The sequence below is a fragment of the Moschus berezovskii genome, chromosome 25 (genome assembly GCF_049115385.1).
Source record: "Moschus berezovskii isolate FMDL1 chromosome 25, NW_MosBer_1.0, whole genome shotgun sequence".
NCBI classification, from domain to species: Eukaryota; Metazoa; Chordata; class Mammalia; order Artiodactyla; family Moschidae; genus Moschus; species Moschus berezovskii.
Genome location: NC_142484.1, coordinates 47,855,556 through 47,879,061, shown reverse-complemented (window position 1 = coordinate 47,879,061; position 23,506 = coordinate 47,855,556). Strand labels below are relative to the sequence as shown.

At 41.2% G+C, this 23,506-nt stretch overlaps 1 protein-coding gene, 1 long non-coding RNA gene and 1 pseudogene across 9 annotated transcripts in view; 2 read left to right on the top strand and 1 right to left on the bottom strand.

Moving 5' to 3' along the window:
* LOC129557789 (liprin-alpha-1-like) overlaps window positions 1–23,506 on the top strand; it is a 263,237-nt gene that overhangs the window by 125,971 nt on the left and 113,760 nt on the right. The gene's annotated exons all lie outside the window — the stretch shown is intronic.
* Window positions 1–23,506, bottom strand: part of LOC129557793 (ferroxidase HEPHL1-like) — a 178,635-nt pseudogene that overhangs the window by 92,038 nt on the left and 63,091 nt on the right. The window contains exons 6-8 of the transcript XR_016036423.1: window positions 9,277–9,489; window positions 4,885–5,139; window positions 1,856–2,024 (exon numbers count right to left, since the gene is read on the bottom strand). The product of XR_016036423.1 is annotated as a ferroxidase HEPHL1-like (transcript). The remainder of the gene's footprint in view (window positions 1–1,855; window positions 2,025–4,884; window positions 5,140–9,276; window positions 9,490–23,506) is intronic.
* The window catches only part of LOC148773921 (uncharacterized), a 100,033-nt gene that overhangs the window by 41,492 nt on the left and 35,035 nt on the right, over window positions 1–23,506 (top strand). The window lies entirely within an intron of this gene.

Genomic DNA, 23,506 nt, shown 5'->3' with positions numbered 1-23,506 from the left:
CCCTCACCTGTCATTCACTCTGCTCTCGTCACTCTGCTTTATGGCAGATGCTTTGCAGTAACCCCTGCATCTAAAATTTCCCTCTCTTTCAAATTCACTTGCATAAATTCTATCGTTCAAAAGACTCTACCTTAGTTTCACTTCTTTTGTGACGTATTTCTGGCTGTCTTCACTCTCTCTACATGCCCAGAGAACTCACTGTCTGGACAGCTCATCTTAATCTTATTTGTAACTTGCAAAGTCACTTCTCTTCTCCTGTATATTCAGCTTCTTTCTGTACCTGAGATCGGGGACATTATCTTAGACCTTCCTGCATCTCTCATGTCACTTAGTACATAGTGTTTTCACATATTACACTAAATATCCATTGAATATAGCTTGATATTTCATATTTTATAAGGTGCTTTCTAATTTTGGAAGGCTTCTAAGACATAATTCTCAATGTTAATTTTCACTATTCTGTTTATGGGAAAATGCTAGTCAATAGGGAATGTTGATATCAAAGAGTTTTTCATAGGTGGTCACACAAATTCTTTAGGCAAGGTTAAATGTTATCACTTTGGTGGAAGAATGAATGAAATTTATAATGAAGGAAGTAAAAAGAATCTTATTGATCATAAAGACAATTTTTTAAACATTCCCTCAAACATGAAAAGGATTATAGGGTAAGAGCAATACTTGTTGATATCATACTGTATTTTTTGGAATGCTTTCCCAGACATATTTGCATACGATCCTACAATAAACGTCACATGGGTCTTCATCCACTTAATAAATTGTTAGATTCAATTTGAAAAATATTACATGCTATGGAAGCCCAGAGAAAATTATTCAGGTGTCAGTGAGACTTTACTTAAGAAGTTACAGTAGAGTTAGATTTTGAAGGGGCAAAGTGGCATTGTACTGGACAGGGAGGAATATGAAGTCTGGGCAGAAGGGGCTTCACTTATATCAGGCTGTCCTTGAACCAAAAAAGGTAACCTTCCTTGGCTGTTTCATCTCCTTGAAATAGAGTCCTGACTTATTCCCCCTTCAAAATTGTCTGCTTAATATGTGGAAGACCTTAGTCTGTTCTCTGTCAGCTTAGTAACTCTCATGGCACTTTATGCTGCAGCTTGCACATCGTAGATGCTTCTGAAGTGTTTGATGGATGAATACATGAATCCAGTGCTTTGATTTTGCCAGCAAATCTTAAAGCAATAGTTCAGTTCGGTTCAGTCGCTCAGTTGTATCCAACTCTTTGTGACCCCATGGACAGCAGCACATCAGGCTTCCCTGTCCATCACCAACTCCCGGAGCTTACTCAAACTCATGTTCTTCGAGTCAGTGATACCATCCAACCATCTTATCCTCTGTTGTCCCCTTCTCCTCCCACCTTCAATCTTTCCCAGCATCAGGGTCTTTTCTAGTGAGTCACTTCTTCACGTCAGGTGGCCAAAGTATTGGAGTTTCAGCTTCAGCATCAGTCCTTCCAGTGAATATTTAGGATAGACTGGTTAGATCTCCTTGCTGTACAAGGGACTCTTGAGAGTCTTCTCCAACACCACAGTTCAAAAGCATCAGTTCTTCAGTGGTCAGCTTTCTTTGTAGTCCAACTCTCACATCCATACATGACTATTAGAAAAACCACAGCTCTGAGATACTCTGCAGTTATCTGCAGTATATACAATTGTATCTACAATTCTCAGCAGCATATACATTATGGGACTCAGAGCTCCTTAAATGATGCTATTATGCCATTTATGCAGTATGTACTCGTGAGAACAGTGCCTGGAACACAAATGAGATCACAGCAAAAAGCCTAACAGATGCCTCTCTTATGAGAGGCTCAGAAACATCAGCAAAGAGAGCTTACCTGCCAGAGGCCTTTAGGGGAAGACCACTGAATTTGTCATAGCCTTGAGGAGCATAATCCCAAAGAATTTTTTCAGCCGCTATAAAGTAGTGTCTCTGTTGACCCTTCATCTTGGGGTGAGAAATACCACTTTTGCAGTTACCAACATTGTATTGCCCCAGCATGCCAGCTATAAAACAGAGGAAAACCAAGAGCCAATGTACAAATGCTCCAAAAGCAGTCATAGAGGAAGAATAGACTGATTCACTTGACTTCATGGACATTTCAAACTTTTGTACAGAAAGTAGAACCATAAACAAAGTTAAAAGTAAAAGTAAACAGTGGGTAGAGGAGTGTTTTAACACATATGACAAAAGATTAATACGTAAATATCTTTGATAAATAAGAAAGAAAAAAGTAAATATTTCAACAGAAAATGAGCAAAACATTGATAGGTTATTCACAAAAGAAATACTATTGGCCCAAGAACAAACAAACAAAAAAGTTCAACTTTAATAGTAATCAAGTGATACTGTTGTTCAGTTATCAAACTGTAAAGTTTGGAAAGACTATGTATTTATATATAATGGTCTAGAAAATAGGGAAGATATTCATCAAAATGTCACACCATTATCTCTAGAGGTGATTGCTAATTTTAAAATTGAATTATATATATCTTCCAATTCTAAACATTTTCTCCGAGGGTATGGACAATTTAGTAAATGCTGTATTTCAGTACTGTATTCCAGCTTACATGTACAACTACTGGCCAAATTTAAGAATCTAACTAATTTCAAATGGCTGCTAATGCCTTGATACATGTCAATGTATGGCAAAACCAATACAATAATGTAAAGGAATTAGCCTCCAGTTAAAATAAAAGAATGTTTTAAAAAAAGAAAAAAAAACTAATTTCTTTTCAAATTTAAGGATCTTCTGTGGAGAACATCTACAATCTACCCTTTTCGGGAATCACAAGTATACAACACAGTATTGTTGATAGTAGTCACCATTAGATCTCAAGGACCCATTTGTCTTGCATAACTGAAACTTTGTATTCTTTGAGATCTCAAGTGCTCTCACCATCACCAACATCACAAAGTTTAACTATGTGAGGTGGTTGATATATTAATTAGCTTGTGTGTAGTTTAAAGAGTTTACACCTTATATCAAAATATCAAGGAATTCATATGCAATTCCTATTTGTCAATTATACCTCAATAAAGTCTGGAGTGGGGGTGGAGAATGGTAGCTGTCATGTTCACCTTTGTCTTCTCAGGAGAGTGTCTGATACGTATTAACTGAGCAACTCAACATTTGCCGATTGAATTTAACTGGAATAACCTAGTGGACAAGTTTGAAGTTTGCTTTAAGTTTGAGGGGGATAAAAACGTGTTATGAAAGCAGCCCTGAAGTGCTGCATAGCTGTCCTTGTAGTGACTGTGTGTAGTTATGATCCAAATTGAATCATACATTATTTACTCCATGTTTATCCAACAGATAACATTTTTCTTTTTCTCTTCCTAGGCCAAACCTGTAATATGTCATATCTGTAATGTTGCCAATATTTCTTAACTGGCATCCAGTAGCCAGAATCTCTTCATTGAATCTTCTCTGCACGAAGACATATTTAGCTTCCTAAATCTTCCTAAATCACTGTGTCTAATGAACTAAAAGGGCTCACTATTACCTTCCAGGGGCTTCCCAGGTCAAGAAACCACCTGCCAATGCAGGAGAAGTAATATACGTGAGTTCAGTCCCTGGGTTGGGAAGATCCCCTGGAGGAGGGCGTGGCAACCCACTCCAGTATTCTTGCCTGGAGAATCCCACAGAGGCACCTGATGGACTGCAGTCTGTAGGGTCGCCAAGAGTCGACAGAACTGAAGGGACTCAGCATGCATGCATGCATTACCTTCCAGACGTTCCTTAGCCTTGCCATTCAAAACTGCTCCCCTGAGGCCCAAACTGCCTCTCTAAAACTTCTGCTTCGTCACTCCTCTGACATGAGCCTAAGGTCCAGCTAAGTAGACTTATTCCATGTGGTCCCAAGGAACCTGGACTGAATCATTCAACAGGTATTTAAGTCAACAAATGCTTATCATTCACCTTTCAAAGGATTTTGCACCTGTCATTGGATTGCTTCTCAATATTAAGAAGAACTCTCACAGAGCAGCCCAGAGATGAAATGGGCTGCTACAATTACTAGGCTAGGGCTATACACACGACTCCATATAAAATAGATCATCAACAAGGACCAACTGTAGAGCATAAGTAACTATATTCAGTATTCTGTAATATGGGAAACTTACATGGGAAAAGAATCTGAAAAAGAATAGATGTTTGACTATGTTTAACTCATTTTTCTGTACACCTGAAACTAACACATCATACATAAATCAACTATACTCCAATATAAAATTTAAAAAAAATTTTTTTAAGAGATGTCCAAAAGGGAATTCAAGAATTGGATAGGGGAGTAGCCCAGATTATCTAGAAATCCCTTTCTGGTTGGTCCAGATTATCTAGAAATTCCCATTTCTGATTGTAAATTTTATTCTATTTAGAACTGCCCATGTGTTTTTCCCAGTTCATGCTGCTTCCCCTACTCGGAAAGCCTTTTTCTTATTCCTCATCTATCAAATTCCTACCCATATTTATAGGCTCAGATTAGGGACCCCCTCCTTAGGTAGTCTCTCTGACTGTTCCAGTTAAGTCACAAAGCTCAAAGAGCATTTATCATTCTGCCTCACATTTTATTCTTTTGTAAATGTGTAACTATATTTAACTACTAGATTCCAGGTTCCAGGAAGGTCTTATCAATTTTTTCAATCACCTCTTACCTGGTTCATAAGGAGGTAATTAATTAATAAATATATGTCAATAAGATGCCAAATAGGCATTATACATTTTCCTATGTTGAATATTTAATTGGAATAAATATAACACAGACAAGAATCCATCCAATAGCATGCACTGAATGAACACCATTGACTGTGTGGTTTAATTGTACCAACTGTAAGCATTTCCACACTGGCCTCCATCCTTTTTACCTTGGAGGTGATCACTGACTTGGCAGGTTATCATCCACTTTCCAGGATACTCAACTATCATTTCTATTGTCAGGAAGGTGGCTGGGAACAGGTTGACGACATCAGTCCGATGCCCTCTGCTGATGAAGGTGTTACCATAAAAATAGATGGAATGGATGTCTATCTCATTCCCCATCCCAAATAGGTGCCAGGACACTGATTCACCAACGCACGTATCAGGTTCAGGGAAGTTCCCAAAGAGGTATCCATTGAGCGCTGAAAAACAGAAACACCGGTGAAAGACACTCCCCTGCAGAGCCCAGCAGAACCAGAAACAAAGGTAATACATACTCTAGCACAGCTGAAAAACTAGCAAAAATCACTGGGTTGTAATATTTTTGTGCAGAAAAAAATGTGGCTTCTTTGATAAAATGCAATCCCCAAAGGAATGAAAAGCATTAGTCTTTTCAAGAGAAAAGCACTCAATAAAAGTGATCAGCAGTAGGCACACAGCCTTGAGCTGCTCTGGGAACACAGTGAGATCAGGAGTAAACCAAAGCGCTGTTTATAATTCCAGGACAGCTTGGCTACCTCCTACTTTCATCTCTATTTGTATATGTACCTTCCCCACCAGATCTGTTCTGTGTAACTAGAAACCCTGTCTTACCTCACGTTGGGAAAGCTGACATACGGTAGCTACTTAAGTGACAAAAGCATGCAGCAAGAAGGAAAAGAAATGATTAGAAGGGAGGAATGAGGCAGTTCAGTTCAGTCACTCAGTTGTGCCCGATTCTTTGTGAACCCACGGACTGCAGCTCGCCAGGCTTCCCTGTCCAACACCAACTCCCGGAGCTTGCTCAAACTCATGTCCGTCCAGTCGGTGATGCCATTAACCATCTCATCCTCTGTCGTCCCCTTCTCCTCCCGCCCTCAATCTTTCCCAGCATCAGGGGCTTTTCTTCGCATCACGTGGCCAGAGTATTGGAGTTTCAGCTTCAGCGTCAGACCTTCCAATAAATATTCACGACTGATTTCCTTTAGGATGGATTGGTTGGATCTCCTTGCTGTCCAAGGGACTCTCAAGGGTCTTCTCCAACACCAACCACAGTTCAAAAGCATCAATTCTTTGGTGGTCAGCTTTCTTTATGGTCTAACTCTCACATCCATAGATGACTAGTGGAAAAACTATAGCTTTGACTAATGGAACTTTGTTGGCAAAGTAATGTCTCTGCTTTTTAATATGCTATCTAGGCTGGTCATAACTTTCCTTCCAAGGAAATATATATTCCTGCACGGGCTTATTTCATGGCTGTCTATTCTGTTCATTGATCTCTGTGTCTGTTTTCATGCCAGTATGGTCCTGCTTGAATTAGTATGAAGTGAAGTCGCTCAGTCGTGTCCGACTCTTTGCGACCCCATGGACTGTAGCCTCCCAGGCTCCTCAGTCCATGGAATTTTCCAGGCAAGAGTACTGGAGTGGGTTGCCATCTCCTTCTCCAGGGGATCTTCCCAACCCAGGGATCGAACCCGGGTCTCCCGCACTGCAGGCAGATGCTTTACCGTCTGAGCCACCAGGGAAGCCTGAATTCGTATAGTTTTGTAATAAAATCAAGGAACACGATGCCGCTAGCTTTGTTCTTTTTCAAGATTGCTTTAGCTATTCAGGTTCTTTTGTGATTCCATACAAATTTGAGATTGTTTTTTCTATTTCTGTAAAAATGGTATACCATTGAGATTGAAATAGGGATTGCACTGTGTCTATAGATTGCCTTGAATATTTTAACAATATTAATTCATCTAATCCCATGGGTACAAAATATCTTTCCATTCATTTTTGTCTTCTTAAATTTTTAAATTAATATCATAGTTTTCAATATATGGGGTTTTCACCTCTTTGGTTAAATTTATTCCTAGATATTTTATTCCTTTTGATGAAATTGTAAATGAGATGGCTTTCTTGACTTTTCTTTCAGATAATTCATTATTAATGTACAGAAATGCAACAGCTTTTTGTGTGTTGATTGTATATCCCTCAAATTTACTGGAGTCTTTAGCTTTTCTATATGCAATATCATGTCATCTGCAAATAGAAACAGTTACTTCTTTGTTTCAGATTTGGATGATTTTTATTTCTTTTCCTTGCCTAATTGCTCTGGCTAGGACTTCCAATACCATGTTGAATAAAAGTGGCAACAGTGTGCATCCTTCTCTTGTTCCTGATCTTAGAGGATTAGCTTTCAGCTTTTGCCGCTGAGTATAACCTTAACTGTGGGCTTGTCATATATGGTCTTTATTATGTTGAGGTGTGTTCCATTTATACTCCATTAAGGGTTTTTATCCTAAATGGATGTTGAATTTTGTCAGATGCTTTTTCTATGTCTATTGTGATAATCATATATTTTTATGCTTAATTTTATTATTGTGGCACACAACTTTAATGGATTTGTGGAAGCTGAACCATCCTTTCATACTTGGAATATATCCCACTTAATCATGGTTGTGAAACTTTTAATGTATTGCTGAATCTGGCTTGCTGATATTTTGTCGAGGATTTTTACATCTGTGTTCACCAGGAATATTAGCCTGTATTTTTTCTTTTTTTGTGTGGCATCCTTGTCTGGTTTTGGTATCAACACAATGCTGGCTTCATAAAACATGTTTGGAAAAGTTTCTCCCTCTTCTGTTTTCTGGAAGATTTTAAGAATTGGTATTAATTCTTCTTTGAATGTTTGATGGAATTAACCAAAGAAGTCATCTGTTCCTGGACTTTTCTTAGTTGGAAGTTTTTTGATTACCGATTACTACTTGCTATTAATCAGTCTGTTCAGAGTCTATTCCATCATGATTTAGTCTTGGTAGTCTGTATGTTTCCAGGAACTTATGCATTTCCAATAGGTTATCCAACATGTTGGTATATATTTGTTCATAGTAATCTCTTATGATCCTTTGTGTTTCTCATCTTTCCTTTCTGATTTTGAGTTCTTTCTCTTTCTTTTCAGTTCAGTTCACTTCAGTCGCTCAGTCGTGTCTGACTCTTTGCGACCCCCTGAATCACATCACACCAGGCCTCCCTGTCCATCACCAACTCCCAGAGTTCACTCAAACTCATGTCCATTAAGTCGGTGATGCCATCCAGCCATCTCATTCTCTGTCGTCCCCTTCTCCTCCTGCCCGCAATCCCTCCCAGCATCAGTCTTTCCCAGTGAGTCAACTCATCGCATGAGGTGGCCAAAGTATTGGAGTTTCAGCCTTAGCATCAGTCCTTCCAATGAACACCCAGGATTGATCTCCTTCAGAATGGACTGGTTGGATCTCCTTGCAGTCCAAGGGACTCTCAAGAGTCTTCTGCAGCAGCACAGTTCAAAAGCATCAATTCTTCGGCGATCAGCTTTCTTCATAGTCCAACTCTCACATTCATACATGACCATGGGAAAAACCATAGCCTTGACTATACGGACCTTTGTTGGCAAAGTAACATCTCTGCTTTTTAATATGCTATCTAGGTTGGTCATAACTTTTCTTCCAAGGAGTAAGCGTCTTTTAATTTCATGGCTGCAATCAGCATCCGCAGTGATTCTGGAGCCCCAAAAAGTAAAGTCTGACACTGTTTCCACTGTTACCCCATCTATTTCCCATGAAGGGATGGGACCAGATGCCATGATCTTTGTTTTCTGAATGTTGAGCTTCAAGCCAACTTTTGCACTCTCCTCTTTCACTTTTATCAAGAGGCTTTTGAGTTCCTCTTCGCTTTGTGCCATAAGGGTGGTGTCATCTGCATATCTGAGAAATATAGATATTTCTCCCAGCAATCTTGATTCCAGCTTGTGCTTCATCCAGCCCAGCATTCCTCATGATGTACTGTGCATATAGGTTAAATAAGCAGGGTGACAATATACAACCTTGATGTACTCCTTTTCCTATTTGGAACCAGTCTGTTGTTCCATGTCCAGTTCTAACTGTTGTTTCCTGACCTGCATACAGGTTTCTCAAGAGGCAGGTCAGGTGGTCTGGGATTCCCATCTCTTTCAGAATTTTCCACAGTTTATTGTGATCCACACAGTCAAAGGCTTTGGAATAGTCAATAAAAGAGAAATAGATGTTTTTATGGAACTCTCTTGCTTTTTCCATGATCCAACGGATGTTGGCAATTTGATCTCTGGTTCCTCTGCCTTTTCTAAAACCTGCTTGAACATCTGGAAGTTCACAGTTCACGTACTGCTGAAGCCTGGCTTGGAGAATTTTCAGCTTGACTTTACTCGCGTATGAAATGAGTGCAATTGTGCAGTAGTTTGAGCATTCTTTGGCATTGCCTTTCTTTGGGGGTGGGCAAGACAAGACCTGAAGACTATATACACTCTTCAGCACACTTGGGAAGAGGTTTCTAGGCACAGAGGGGGAGAAGACACATCTTACCTTCTTTGCACACCAGCAGTGGGCCGATTAGCCCAGAACAGATGTCCTTAGGGGCATCAATATGTGAATGGTACACCCAAGTCAGGCAGTTTGCATCTGCTGGGGCAGGAGCATATTCTTCTCTCACTGGCCAGACGTAGGTATAGTTTTTGCCAGGAGGAACCATGTCATCATCCTCGTTCTTTCCAGATGTTCCATCTGGATACAGGGCTCCTTTCAAGAAAAATGAAACAGTTAAAAGACAGAGATCACACATTATAGTGGAAAGAGCTAGAGCTTTGAAATCAAACATATATCAGGTAAAATTTATTTGCTATGGGATTGGAGACTTGTTACTTAAATTTTTACTGCCTTGGGTTTCTACCAATAAAGCTGGAATGTTTACATCTACCCCACAGAGATGTAAGAACTATGTGAGGCACTGAATATTGTCCTGCCCAGAGTCGGATACTTCATAAATTTTTAAGAAAAGATTAAGAAAAGGTATACAAGAATACACAGAAGAACTATACCAAAAAGATCTTAACGACTTAGATAACCACAATGGTGTGGTCACCTAGAGCCAGACATCTTGGAATATGAAGTCAAGTGGGCCTCAGGAAGCATTACTGCAAACAAAGCTAGTGGAGGTTATGGAATTTTAACTGAGCTATTTAAAATCCTAAAAGATGATGCTGTTAATTAAAGTGCTACACTCAATATGCCAGCAAATTTGAAAACTCAGCAGTGGCCACAAGACTGGCAAAGACTGGTTTTCATTCTAATCCCAAAGAAGAGCAATGCCAAAGAATATTCTAAGTAACAGACAACTGTGCTCATTTCACATGCTAGTAAGATGATGCTCAAAATCCTTCAAGCTAGGCTTCAGCAGTATGTGAACTGAGAGCTTCCAGATGTACAAGCTGGGCTTAGAAAAGGCAGAGAAACCAGAGGTCAAATTGCCAACATAAATTAAATCATAGAGAAAGCAAGGGAATTCCAAAAAAAACATCTACTTCTGTTTCATGGACTATATGAAACCCTTTGACTTGACTGTGGGGATTACAACAAGCTGCAGAAAATTCTTAAAGAGATGCAAATATCAAGCTTCTGCACAGCAAAGGAAACTATAAGCGAGGTGAAAAGACAGTCTTCAGAATGGGAGAAAATAATAGCAAATGAAACAACTGACAAAGAATTAATCTCCAAAATATACAACCAGCTCCTGAAGCTCAATTCCAGAAAAATAAACGATCCAATCTAAAAATGGACCGAAGAACTAAACAGACATTTCTCCAAAGAAGACATAAAGATGGCTAACAAACACATGAAAAAATGCTCAACATCCCTCATAATCAGAGAAATGCAAATCAAAACCACAATGAGATACCATTCCACACCACTCAGAATGGCTGCTATCCAAAAGTCTACATGCAACAAATGCTGGAGAGGGTGTGGAGAAAAGGGAACCCTCTTACACTGTTGGTGGGAATGCAAGCTAGTACAGCCACTATGGAGAACAGTGTGGAGATTGCTTAAAAAACTGGAAACAGAACTGCCATATGATCCAGCAATCGCACTCCTGGGCATACACGCCGAGGAAACCAAAATTGAAAGAGACACATGTACTCCAATGTTAATTGCAGCACTGTTTATAATAGCCAGGACATGGAAGCAACCTAGATGTCCATCTGCAGACGAATGGATAAGAAAGCTTTGGTACATATACACAATGGAGTATCACTCAGCCATTAAAAAGAATACATTTGAATCAGTTCTAATGAGGTGGATGAAACTGGAGCCTATTATACAGAGTGAATTAAGCCAAAAAGAAAAACACCAATACAGTACACTAATGCATATATATGGAATTTAGAAAGATGGTAACCTTGAGAGTATATTAAAAAGCAGAGACGTTACTTTGCCAACCAAGGTCCATCTAGTCAAGGCAATGGTTTTTCCCCTGGTCATGTATGGATGTGAGAGTTGGACTGTGAGGAAGGCTGATCGCCGAAGAATCGATGCTTTTGAACTGTGGTGTTGGAGAAGACTCTTGAGAGTCCCTTATACTGCAAGGAGATCCAACCAGTCCATTCTAAAGGAGATCAATCCTGGATGTTCATTGGAGGGACTGATGCTAAAGCTGAAACTGCAATACTTTGGCCACCTCATGCGACGAGTTGACTCACTGCAAAAGACTCTGATGCTGGGAAAGGTTGGGGGCAGGAGGAGAAGGGGACGACAGAGAATGAGATGGCTGGATGGCATCACCGACTCTGTGGACATGAGTTTGAGTGTACTCCGGGAGTTGGTGATGGGCAGGGAGGCCTGGCGTGCTGTGATTCATGGGGTCGCAGGGAGTCGGACACGACTGAGCGACTGAACAACAACAACCACCTTAACCCTGAGTACGAGACAGCAAATGAGACACAGGTGTATAGAACAGTCTTTGGGACTCTGTGGGAGAGGGTGAGGGTGGGATGATTCAGGAGAATGGCATTGAAACATGTATATTATCATATGTGAAACGAATCACCAATCCAGGTTCGACGCATGATACAGGATGCTCGGGGCTGGTGCACGGGGATGACCCAGAGGGAGGACATGGGGAGGAGGGAGGTGGGTTCAAGAAAGGGAACACATGTACACCCGGGGCGGATTCATGTCAATGTATGGCAAAACCAACCAATATAATATTGTAAAGTAATTAGCCTCCAATAAAAAAAATAAAAAAGGGATGCGAATATCAAACCACCTTACCTGTCTCCTGAGAAACCTGTGTGCGGGTCAAGAAGGAACAGGTAGAATATAGATATATAAAAATTCCACGTTTGTAAAATACCTTTAGTCCCATAGATTTGCTTTTCTTTTATAAATTTATTTTGTTAATGTCTTATGACAGCATATTAAATATTTCCCAATATGAGTTCAGTGAGCTAGTTTGCAGAAATATGACTTTATCACAGGAGTATATTTATCTCAGGTCAAAGGGGAGCTCCTGAAGCAGCCCATACAATTTGACTTTTCTTCAGGAAGTACAACTTTTTGATTCATGAATGGTTATGAATTATAGTGTCTCAAAAGATAAAACTTTACAAACCAAATTCATCAGAATTAATACTTTAATTTAAAATAAGCATTTTAAGGCATTCTTTTTTTTTCTTTTATTTCTTTCAATTGGAGGCTAATTACTTTACATTATTTTATTGGTCTTGCCATAACATTGACATGAATCTGCCCCCGGTGCAGTGATCTAAAATGCAAGAGAATCAATTAAACTGTTAAAACTTTATTTTTTTCCTAAAGTCAGAAATAACTAAATCCAATTAATTCTCCACTACGTGTGTATTTTTCACGTTTTTCAATTTAGAAGTTTCCTAGTTCCTGGCTGATTTCCCTGTCACACGATAGGCTCTTCAATCCACTTCTGTTTGGCTGTTGTTTGCTCAGGGAAAACCACCTTATTAATACTAACCTAAAGAGAAGATTTCAATAAGTCAGTCTGCCTGATAATGCATGTATCCTAAAAATATAAGCCATGAATTTAAAGAATAAACACAATCAAAGAAATTTCGTTTCCGCAAATGCCTATCCACAGAATGTTAATCACTGGTACAAAGGGGTATTAAATTATAGTATCCTCTTAAAACAAAACAAAACACAACAAAACCCTACCTTTCAAGGTCAGTTCAAACATAATCTGCAACAGATCCTTTCCACACATGATCCTTTCTCTTTTGAATCCTCTCAGCACTATATGCCTATTTATGGCATTCACCAAGTTCTTCCTGAAGTTTCAGTCATTCGGATAAAAACATATTTAATAAATACTAAGTCTGAGACACTGCAACTGGGAGCTACACAAAAAAGGACAGCTGGGATTTTTAAAAATAAAGTTTCCGTACTAATTTTACTATTTTAAAAACACAATGTGTTTCTTGCAAAAAAATCAGAAAACACAGACATTAAATGAAAAACACAGAACACAGAAATAAATCGTGTTAATTCAAGAACAATCACTGCTGGTCTTGACAAAAATCTTTCAAGATCACTTACTCTACATGAACATGAATACACTTCTTTTCTTCAACAAAAACAGGATGATACCACATACATTGTTTTATTATCTATTCCTATTTTTTTCCTGTTAATTAATATATCAAATTTGGCTTCCCTGGTGGCTTAGTAGCAAACTATCCACCTGCTAAGCAGGAGACGCTGGTTCAATCCCAGGGTCGGGGAGATTCCCTAGAGGAGGAAATGGCAAACCCACTCCAGTATTCTTGCCTGGGAAATCCCATGGACAGAGAAGCCTGGACGGGTACATCAAGTACAACCATTAGAATTTGACAGGCAAAAAAAAAGAATTTGACAGGCAAAGATGGAGATGAGATTATTTAGGCACAAAGAGAATGAGAGGTCTAGAGATAAGAAAGCTGGTTTGTTTTATTCCTTTACTTTGCTATCCTACTTACAAGGGTAAATACATAATGTTGAAAGCTTCAGGTCGCTTTGACCTTTCCCCGCTCCAAAAAAAAAGGGCAAAGGCAAACACTGGTGTTCACAGGACAGTGGTATCTTTGCTACTCCTGTCAGGACTACCATTACCAACCCCAACAAACCCACAACTATTGACAGTTCCAGGAGATCATGTGCTGAGGGACACCTCTACAACACAACCACAAATGACTACCACCTCTTCCGGAATCCACAGTTGATGAAGTGCGTTAACTCACTCAGACATTTACTTAGCAGTTACTACGTGTGAGGTACTATGTTAGCTGCGGGCCCTCCAAAGATGAATAAGGACCTCAACAGCAAGTTCAGCTTTCAAAAGTAAATGTCCTTCAGCAGGACCTGAACTAAAAAATGAGGACAAGTTCGTACCCAATACAGCGGCTATCACTCCAAAACAAAAACCCAGAAAATAACTAGTGTTGGTGAGGATGGAGAGATACTGGAACCCTTGTGCATCGCTAGCAGAAATGTAAGATGGAGCAGCTGCTATACAAAACAGTTCAGCGGTTCCTCAAAAAACTAAACAGGATTATCATGCTATCCTGAAATTTCACTTCTGGGAATACCCCAGAAAAACTTAAAGCAAAGACTGGAACAAATATTTATACATCCGTACTCATAGCAGCTATAGTCATAATAGCCAAAAGGTGGAAGGAACTCAAGAGTCTGATGAATGAATGATTAAACTAAACGTTGGGCATAAATATACAATGAAATATTATTCAGCCTTAAAAAGGAAGGAAATTCTGACACTCGTTACAACATGGATGAATCGGGAAGACATTGTGCTAAGTGAAAGAAGCCAATCACAAAAGGACAAATATTCTATGATTTCACTTAAATGAGGTACTGGAGTCGTCAAATTCAGAGAGAAAGAAAAAAAGGAGAACGGTGGTTGCCAAAGGTTGAGGGGAAGGGAGAACAGGGAATTACTGTTTAACAGGTATAGTGTTTCAGTTTCAGAAGCTGAAAACGTGCTGAAGAAGGACAGTGATAAGGACATACCAAGGTGACTGTACTGAATGCCACTGAACTGCACACTTAAAAATGATTGGAATGGGGAAATTCCTTGGTGGTCTCATGGTTAGGACTCCGAACTTTCAGTGCCGGGAACTGGGTTCAATCCCTGGTTGAGGAATTAAGATCCTACAAGCTGCATGGTATGCCAAAAAACAAACAAGAAAAGGTTCAAATGGTAAATTTTATGTTATATCTATTTTGCGTGCATGCATGCTAAGTCACTTCGGTCATCTTCAACTCTTTGCAACACTAAGTATTGTAGCCTGTCGCACTCCTCTGTCCATTGGATTCTCCAGGCAAGAATACTTGATTGGAAGCCATGTCCTCTTCCAGGGGATATCCCCGACCCTAGGATCGAACCCACACCTCTTGCATTGGCAGGCGGTCTCTTTACCACTAGTGCAACAGGTATATTTGGCCACAATTAAAAAAAAAAAACAAAACTCTGAGGAACATTATCTATAAGTGCTACTATGAAATAGCCAGGACATATTGTTAAGTAATAAAACAAGGTAGAGAAAACAAACAGTAAGACACTATATCAAAAGAGCGTGGAAGAATATATAGCTATACACAGATATTATACAGACATTTTCTATTACTACTGTAATTTATAATGGAAAGATAAACAAAAAGCTTTTAAAAAAAAACAACTACCGCCAAGGGAAGGAAAGAAGGTTACGATTCCGCTGGTAAAGAATCCACCTGCAGACTCCGGTTCAGTTCCTGGGTCGGGAAGATCCCTTGGAGAAAGGATAGGCTATCCATTCCAGTATTCGTGGGCTTCCCTGGTGGCTCAGACGGTAAAAAAATTGCCTGAAATTCGGGAGACCTGAGTTCGATCCCTGGGATGGGAAAATCCCCTGAAGGAGGGCATGACTACCCATTCCAGTATTCTTGCCTGGAGAATCCCCGTGGACAGAGGAGCCAAACAGGCTACAGTCCATTGGGTCTCAAAGAGTCAGACACGATGAGTGACTAAGCACAAACACAGTCCAGAAACTAGACTCCTCTGAACGTACCTTGTCGTATATATCAAGTTTTTAAACATGATTATAAAATAAATCTAAACCAAAAAAATTTTAAGTTGTCCCTCAAAATCAAAATGAAAAACAAACCTAAACTGTACTGAGTTAAACCAAACAGAGGAGTACTTAACTCTAAAACACAGTAATCTGACTGCACATCCTTGGTGAAATACATCCTAAGGACATAAGAAATACAAAGAAACCTTACAGGGCTTTCAGTAACGATACTGATATGATTCTGAAATTAAGTAACGTCTGTATAGCATGAGAAGAAACAAAAATTCTAAAAATATTAAATAAAAACAAGTTATCAGTATAAACTCATGCTGAACTATCTTTTTTTAAAAAAGTATTTCCTAGCTCCGGAGAAGGCAATGGCAAGCCACTCCAGTACTCTTGCCTAGAAAATCCCATGGACAGAGGAGCCTGGTAGGCTGCAGTCCGTGGGGTCGCTAAGGGTCGGACACGACTGAGCGACTTCGCTTTCGCTTTTCGCTTTCACACACTGGAGAAGGAAATGGCAACCCACTCCAGTATTCTTGCCTGGAGAATCCCAGGGACGGGGGAGCCTGGTGGGCTTCTGTCTATGGGGTCACAGAGAGTCGGACACGACTGAAGTGACGCAGCAGCAGCAGCAGCAGCTCCATCTTTAAAGAGACCTATAAATTACTAACCTAGTATCAATAAACGTAGCACCCAGATAGCAGTCTGTAAAAATCCGTGAAAATTCTCTCCAACTAAAAGGAACCAGCACTCCCTAAAGAAAGTGATAATTCAAGTTCTGAGGCAGAATTTTATGAAATAAGGTTGGATCATACCAGACAGCAAGGAAGCTATCAGAAACCACTAGGGTAGTATCAAAAACACTTAGGAGCTATCTTGAAGAGTTGCTCACTACCAAAAATAGAACAGACTCAGCCACAACAAAATAACAAGTGCAATGGACTGGAACACATAAAATATGGGAAAAATCCCTGAGTTCATAATGATACTTGAAAGGAGAACAATGATATTTGAAAGGACAAAGATCTCATTAGTCACTTTTGAAAGATTCTTGGGAATCAATTTATTATTCTAAAACCTGACAAAGGAGAACAGTTGCATATTTACTGTCTTTTTCAGATAAACTGAACATAAGAGTAACTCAACAGTCCAAAATCAACATGAGAAAGTTTTTGTTTAAAGTATTCTAGCTGAGAAATGAAGAATGATTGAATATCACCATTTTACAAACCCCTAATAAAATTATAGGGTAAAAAGCAGATATTACAGTGCCTTGGAAGGATTCTTTCAAAACAAAGACAGACAGAGGAACATGGTCAAAAACACCAGAGGGATGCAAACAGCAAAATAAAGTCAGAGAAAATCTGTAGGGCAAGTGTGTTACAAGCAAAAAGGAAGAAGGGAAACAGAAGGAGAAACTATAAATTAAGAGACACATCAGTTCAGTTCAATCGCTCAGTCATTCCGACTCTGTGCGACCCCATGAACCGCAGCGCGCCAGGCCTCCCTGTCCATCACCAACTCCAGGAGTCCACCCAAATCCATGTCCATCGAGTCGAGGATGTCATCCAACCATTTCATCCTCTCTCGCCCCCTTCGCCTCCTGCCCTCAATCTTTCCAGCATCAGGGTCTTTTCCAATGAATCAGCTCTTCGCATCAGGTGGCCAAAGTATTGGAGTTTCAGCTTCAACATCAGTCCTTCCAATGAACACCGAGGACTGATCTCCTTTAGGATAGACTGGTTGGATCTCCTTGCAGTCCAAGGGACTCTCAAGAGTCTTCTCCAACACCACAGGTCAAAAGCATCAATTCTTCTGCGCTCAGCTTTCTTCACGGTCCAACTCTCACATCCATACATGACCACTGGAAAAGCCACAGCCTTGACTAGATGGACCTTTGTTGGCAAAGTAATGTCTCTGCTTTTTAATATGCTGTCTAGGTTGGTCATAACTTTCCTTCCAAGGAGTACATGTCCTTTAATTTCATGGCTGCAATCACCATCTGCAGTGATTTCGCAGCCCAGAAAAATAAAGTCAGCCACTTTTTCCACTGTTTCTCTACCTTTTTCCCATGAAGCGATGGGACCGGATGCCATGATCTTAGTTTTCTGAATGCTGAGCTTCAAGCCAACTTTTTCACTCTCGTCTTTCACTTTCATCAAGAGGCTCTTTAGTTCTTGTGCTTCTCCAGCCCGGCATTTCTCACGATGTACTCTGCACAGAAGTTAAATAAGCAGGGTGACAATATACAACCTTGACGTACTCCTTTCCCTATTTGGAACCAGTCTGTTGTTCCATGTCCAGTTCTAACTGTTGCTTCCTGACCTGCATATAGGTTTCTCAAGAGGCAGGTCAGGTGGTCTGGGATTCCCATCTCTTTCAGAATTTTCCACAGTTTATTGTGATCCACACAGTCAAAGGCTTTGGCATAGTCAATGAAGCAGAAATAGATGTTTTCCTGAAACTCTCTTGCTTTCTCCACGATCCAGCGGATGTCGGCAATTTGTTCTCTGCTGCCTCTGCCTTTTCTAAAACCCACTTGAACATCTCGAAGTTCATGGTTCACATATTGCTGAAGCCTGGCTTGGAGAATTTTGAGCATGACTTTACTAGCGTGTGAGATGAGTGCAATTGTGCAGTAGTTTGAGCATTCTTTGGCATTGCCTTTCTTTGGGATTGGAATGAAGACTGACCTTTTCCAGTCCTGTGGCCACTGCTGAGTTTTCCAAATTTGCTAGTATATTGAGTGCAGCTTTACAAATGTTTTAATCATTAAATGATTCAGCAGATGGTATCTCTGAAAGGTGTAAAATATAAAGAAATAAAAGATATGGATTCAAGTCTCTTCCCAACTGTGTGAATCACTTCTCTGAGCTCAAAATTTTCCTTTCTAAAAATTGCACCTCCCTATCAAAAATGGTACATAAGTGAATTATAAAATAATGTACTCTATAAAAGGTAAAGCAACATCAAATTTTAGGTAGTTTTATTACTGAATTACAGCAGATACGAAGACTGACTTCTATCAAAAAATACTGAACTGGCAAACAGGAGATTCTAAAAGTAGTATCAGGACATTTTCCCAAGAATGCGTCATCCTTTTAGATAGTAGAAAAATTTAGTACACAGATAGAGAAAACGTTTGACCAACAAATGATTCATTACAGAGAGTCGGGATGCAGAGAAGAGTCAACCCTAGAAAGTTACAGCGTGGGACATGAATGATTTCCAGTTAAGAGTTTCTACCAAGTTTTACAGTCTGATTTGACACTGCATTTGCTGGGGGCTTCCCTGGCGGCTCAGACGGTAAAGAATCCCCCTGCAATGCTGGAGACATGCGTTTGATCCCTGGGTTGGGGAGATTCCCTGCAGGAGGAAATGGCAACCCACACCAGTATTCTTGCCTGGAGAATTCCATGGACACAGAAGCCGGGCAGGCTACAGTCCATGGGGTCACAGAGAGTTGGATGCAACTTTCACTTTCACTTTCTTTCTAGGGACAAAAATATGCATCTCTTTGGGGGCTGGAAGGGTAGGTGGAGTGGAAGGCAGGACTGGTAGGAAAAAAGCATATTCTAAAACTATCATACTTCCATTTGGTTTTGTAATGATGTTAAGTCTGCTTTTACTTTATTCGCGTTTCACAGATGGCAAATATTTCTGTTTGAAGTACACAACCTCGGTTGGGAAAACATGAGAAGGTCAGGTTCAGAAATTCTCAGAGACCCAGGTTAACAAGACAACTCAAATAGATATTAGGGCCCGTGACACCTTAGACCTTGAAAACTTGAACTGGCTTGGCTAAAGCAGGGAAACAAACTGTCCTTTGTGCACTACCAATGACAGGGACCTCTGCATCCCAAGCTTTAATTACGGGGCAAAAAAAACTATTTGGAGAAAGTAAAGCCATGGCTGAATCTTCCCATTTTTCCCTCAAGCATATGGTCTTGAGTAGAAGAAGGGAAAAGGAAAGTCTACAACCTTAGGAATTAGGAACACCAAAGTTACAAGCGACCTCTGCCCCAAAAGTCTAATCTCTCTAACACTGAAATCTCTAAATCAGAAATATTTGTTAAAGCTTATTGGCCTGCCGTATTTTTTCCTCCTTCAAGCTGGGCCCAGAAATGTGATGTCTGGCTATGGAAATGTGATGTTAAACACAGTCATGTATCAGTTCAGTTCAGTTCAGTCGCTCAGTCGTGTCCGACTCTTCGGCACCCCATGAATCACAGCACGCCAGGCCTCCCTGTCCAACTCCCGGAGTTCACTCAAACTCATGTCCATCGAGTCGGTGATGCCATCCAGCCATCTCATTCTCTGTCGTCCCCTTCTCCTCCCACCCCCAATCCCTCCCACCATCAGAGTCTTTTCCAGTGCGTCAACTCGTCACATGAGGTGGCCAAAGTATTGGAGTTTCAGTTTTAGCATCAGTCCTTCCAATGAACACCCATGTATATTTAAGCTTAATTATAATGCAGTCCGGTAACAATTATGCCTATCATTAATGGGTCAAATAAGCCCTGAAAGCTTTATTTGGCTACAGTATCAAAACATCCATAGAAGTTCCATGTTTGTAGTTTGCTGCTTATGCAGCATGTTCATCTGCTTCCAACTTAAAAAAAATTACCCAATACGTATATAACAATGAAAATTTCAAAAATTTCATTTAGACTATTTTTCAAGCAGTATGGGTTCCAAATTTACGGTTCCAAGAAATTACCACACAAAACATAAGGAAGAAACAAAGTAATATTGAGATTTTAAACTAGATGAGAAACCCCCTATGCTTCTCTATACTGTTTTACTTGTTTTTCTCTCAGTGATTCCTTTTGCCTCATTTACAAACAATGCTTCTCACAGACTTACAAAAGTGCTTTCCTTTATGGACTTTAACATTCAAATTTCCATATATCAAAACATTTTTGTAAAATTACTGTTAGGCTGGGGTAGGATAAAACCTTAATACATTAAGACGGTAGTTTATGATTATTAAGATAAATAAGAAAAAACAGTAGAATGCCATGAGATAAGAAAAAAAATAGGAATCTATATTTCTTTCTTCCAAATCAGAGATTCCCTAATTTTCATGTGCAGCAGATTCATAGAAAACCCATAGGTCTAAGAAATCCGAACCTCTGGAAAATGAAGGATACACATGCAACTCTAACGATTATCTCGGTACTGTTACAAGTGATCTGTAAGTCGTATTTTGAGAAATGCTACCCTAAAATAGAATAATTTAACACAGTACAGGATATTTGCACATACTTATGTGCTCAGCAAAAGTAATATATAAAATGAATTTCTTAAAAAGCAGATAAAGAACGCTACTTGAATAGAAAAAGGGGAAAAGGACATACATTTACAAAAGAAATACAAATGGCCAACAAACATATGAAGATATTCAACTTTACTAATACAAACATACAAACTTGATATATGTCTAATGTCAACAAACTAACACGCTCAGAGTAAGTTTTCGGTATGAAATCTCATAGTTTTACTCACACGTACGAAACTTAAGTTGGAGAGAGAGATTCTTTGCCTGTGAAGTGGGCAACAGTGGACTTACAGGGATTTTAAAAGCGCCTCTCTCTGCCCAATGAGGACGCTCTCCCAGCATTGTGCTATACAAAGAAAGAACGTGCACTTGACTGTTTATCTTCCCCGCAAGGCTCCCTGCTTCAAATCTCTCAATCACGGCTGGGGCTCTCTCCACAAAAATCCACCTCAATGTTCAAAGCACAAAACAAAGCTCAGAGCAATACAGTACCTAAGATGAAGAAGGGATGAAAGAACCTACAAGCCTTTCTTCTTCTATTAATAGGGCACTCGTAGATTCGGGAGAGACGCAGAGGCAGGGAATATTAGTGGATGAGAAAAAAATAAGTAAATAACGGAGGAGGAAGAAAGAGAAGGTAGGACGGACGGTAGGCTTTACTAACTACCTTACTTTCCTGACAGTTTCAAAGCAGTTGGGGGGAGTCCGGGAGAGGAAGAACCTGTTATCTCACTAAAGAAACAGCAACACTGTAAGAAGAATTCCATCTCAATTATCTTTTATTTTCAGCTCTATCCTTGCAAGCCAGCCCACTTAAGCTTTTACATCACTTTCCTATCTTATGACCTCTATGTTGGGGTGTGGTACTTCAAACACACACTTTTTTGTTCTTTTCCTTCTTCTTCTGGAGGGAAAAGATGGCATTGATTTGCTGAAAAGTATGGATGGGGATAAAAAAATAAAGTACGGATGGAAAGCGTTATCTTGAGGAGTAAACGGTTCTTCCTGACAGAACTACGGATTTCTCTATCCCTTTGACTGTCAGCACACCACTAAAGGCTAAAAGAAGGCTCAAGAGCGAGGTAACATCCCCCTTGTCAAGTCTCTGTTTCCTTGCTCCTGCGATATTGGCTTTGCCAAGCAACCCCATTCCCGTAAATACACATTACAGGTCTCTCCAAACTACTTATATAAAATAAGATCCTGTTTGACCAACCTTATAGAGCAGTCATTCACCTCTATAGCTGCTGAGCTGCTCTGCTGCTCTGTCTGCCTACAGTCAGAAGGGAACCAAAATTCAAAATTTCCTTTCTTCTGGGCCAAAAACCAGACCTTTTGTCCTCCTTCCTAGACATGCTGCAACTCCAAGTTGACTCCTCTGCCTCAAGTAGTGGCATATGCTTTTCTTCTTTTAAGAAAGAAAGAAAAAACCCCCCTTTTTCCCTTATTGAGGAAGGCACCGAACTCTGATAAAGGCCTCTAGGAAGATGCTAAAATGCCTTGACATGTTTAACAGCACCTTATTTCAGAGGCTATGGATGAACCTCCCCACCGTACCCCAGGGCAAACACACGGAGCGTCCAAGGGGGCAGAGGGGGAAGCCTCGAGGAGGAACATGCAGACTCTGCAAAACTGACGGGAGGGAGGAGAGGGGACAACTTTCAGGACTAGAAACAGGAGGCAGTCCACATGCTGCGACGCCCCCCGCGCCCCCGCACCCAGCCCTCGGCGCACTGTCCTCCCGCCAGCGGCCGCGGCCGCCCCCTACAGCCCCCAGCGGCCCGGGAGCGCCACACGCCCCCGCGGCGCCGACCGAGCCGCAGCAGGGCTGGCGCAGGGAGCGCGGCGCGGAGGGAGCGCGGGCCACACTCCCACAGGTTGCGCGGCGCGGGCTCGGGACCCATAGGGTCAATCCCGTCCGCGGGCATCGGCCCGCCCCGGCGCCCAGCCCCAAACTCGGGCTCCCCGCGCCGCGCCGGCCCGCCGCCCGCCCCGAGAAAGCCCCGAGACACCCCTCCACAGCGCGCCGCCCAAGCCTTTGGTTTCGGCGGCGGCGCGAATAACGCTCCCTGAGGACGAGGGGCCGCGCCTGCCGGTGCCTCCTCGGCACAGGGTCAGACCCAGGAGCGGGCAGCCGCGGGCGGCACCTCCTCAGTCCCCACTCCCGACTCCCTTTCCCGCTGCGCCGGACGGGAAGGGGCCTCCACGACCCGGGGCTCACCTCACACCTCGGGGCCGGACTCCCGGGAGGCTGCGCTGCCGGCCGGGGGCGGCCGCGGGTCCCTCGGCTACACGGAGCCAGCGAGACGCGCCGGCGAGCTTTCGCCACTGCCAGGGCGCGGGGGCGGGCGGGGGCGGGGAGCATGCGCGCGCACGTACGGCGCAGGCGCGCTGCGCCCGC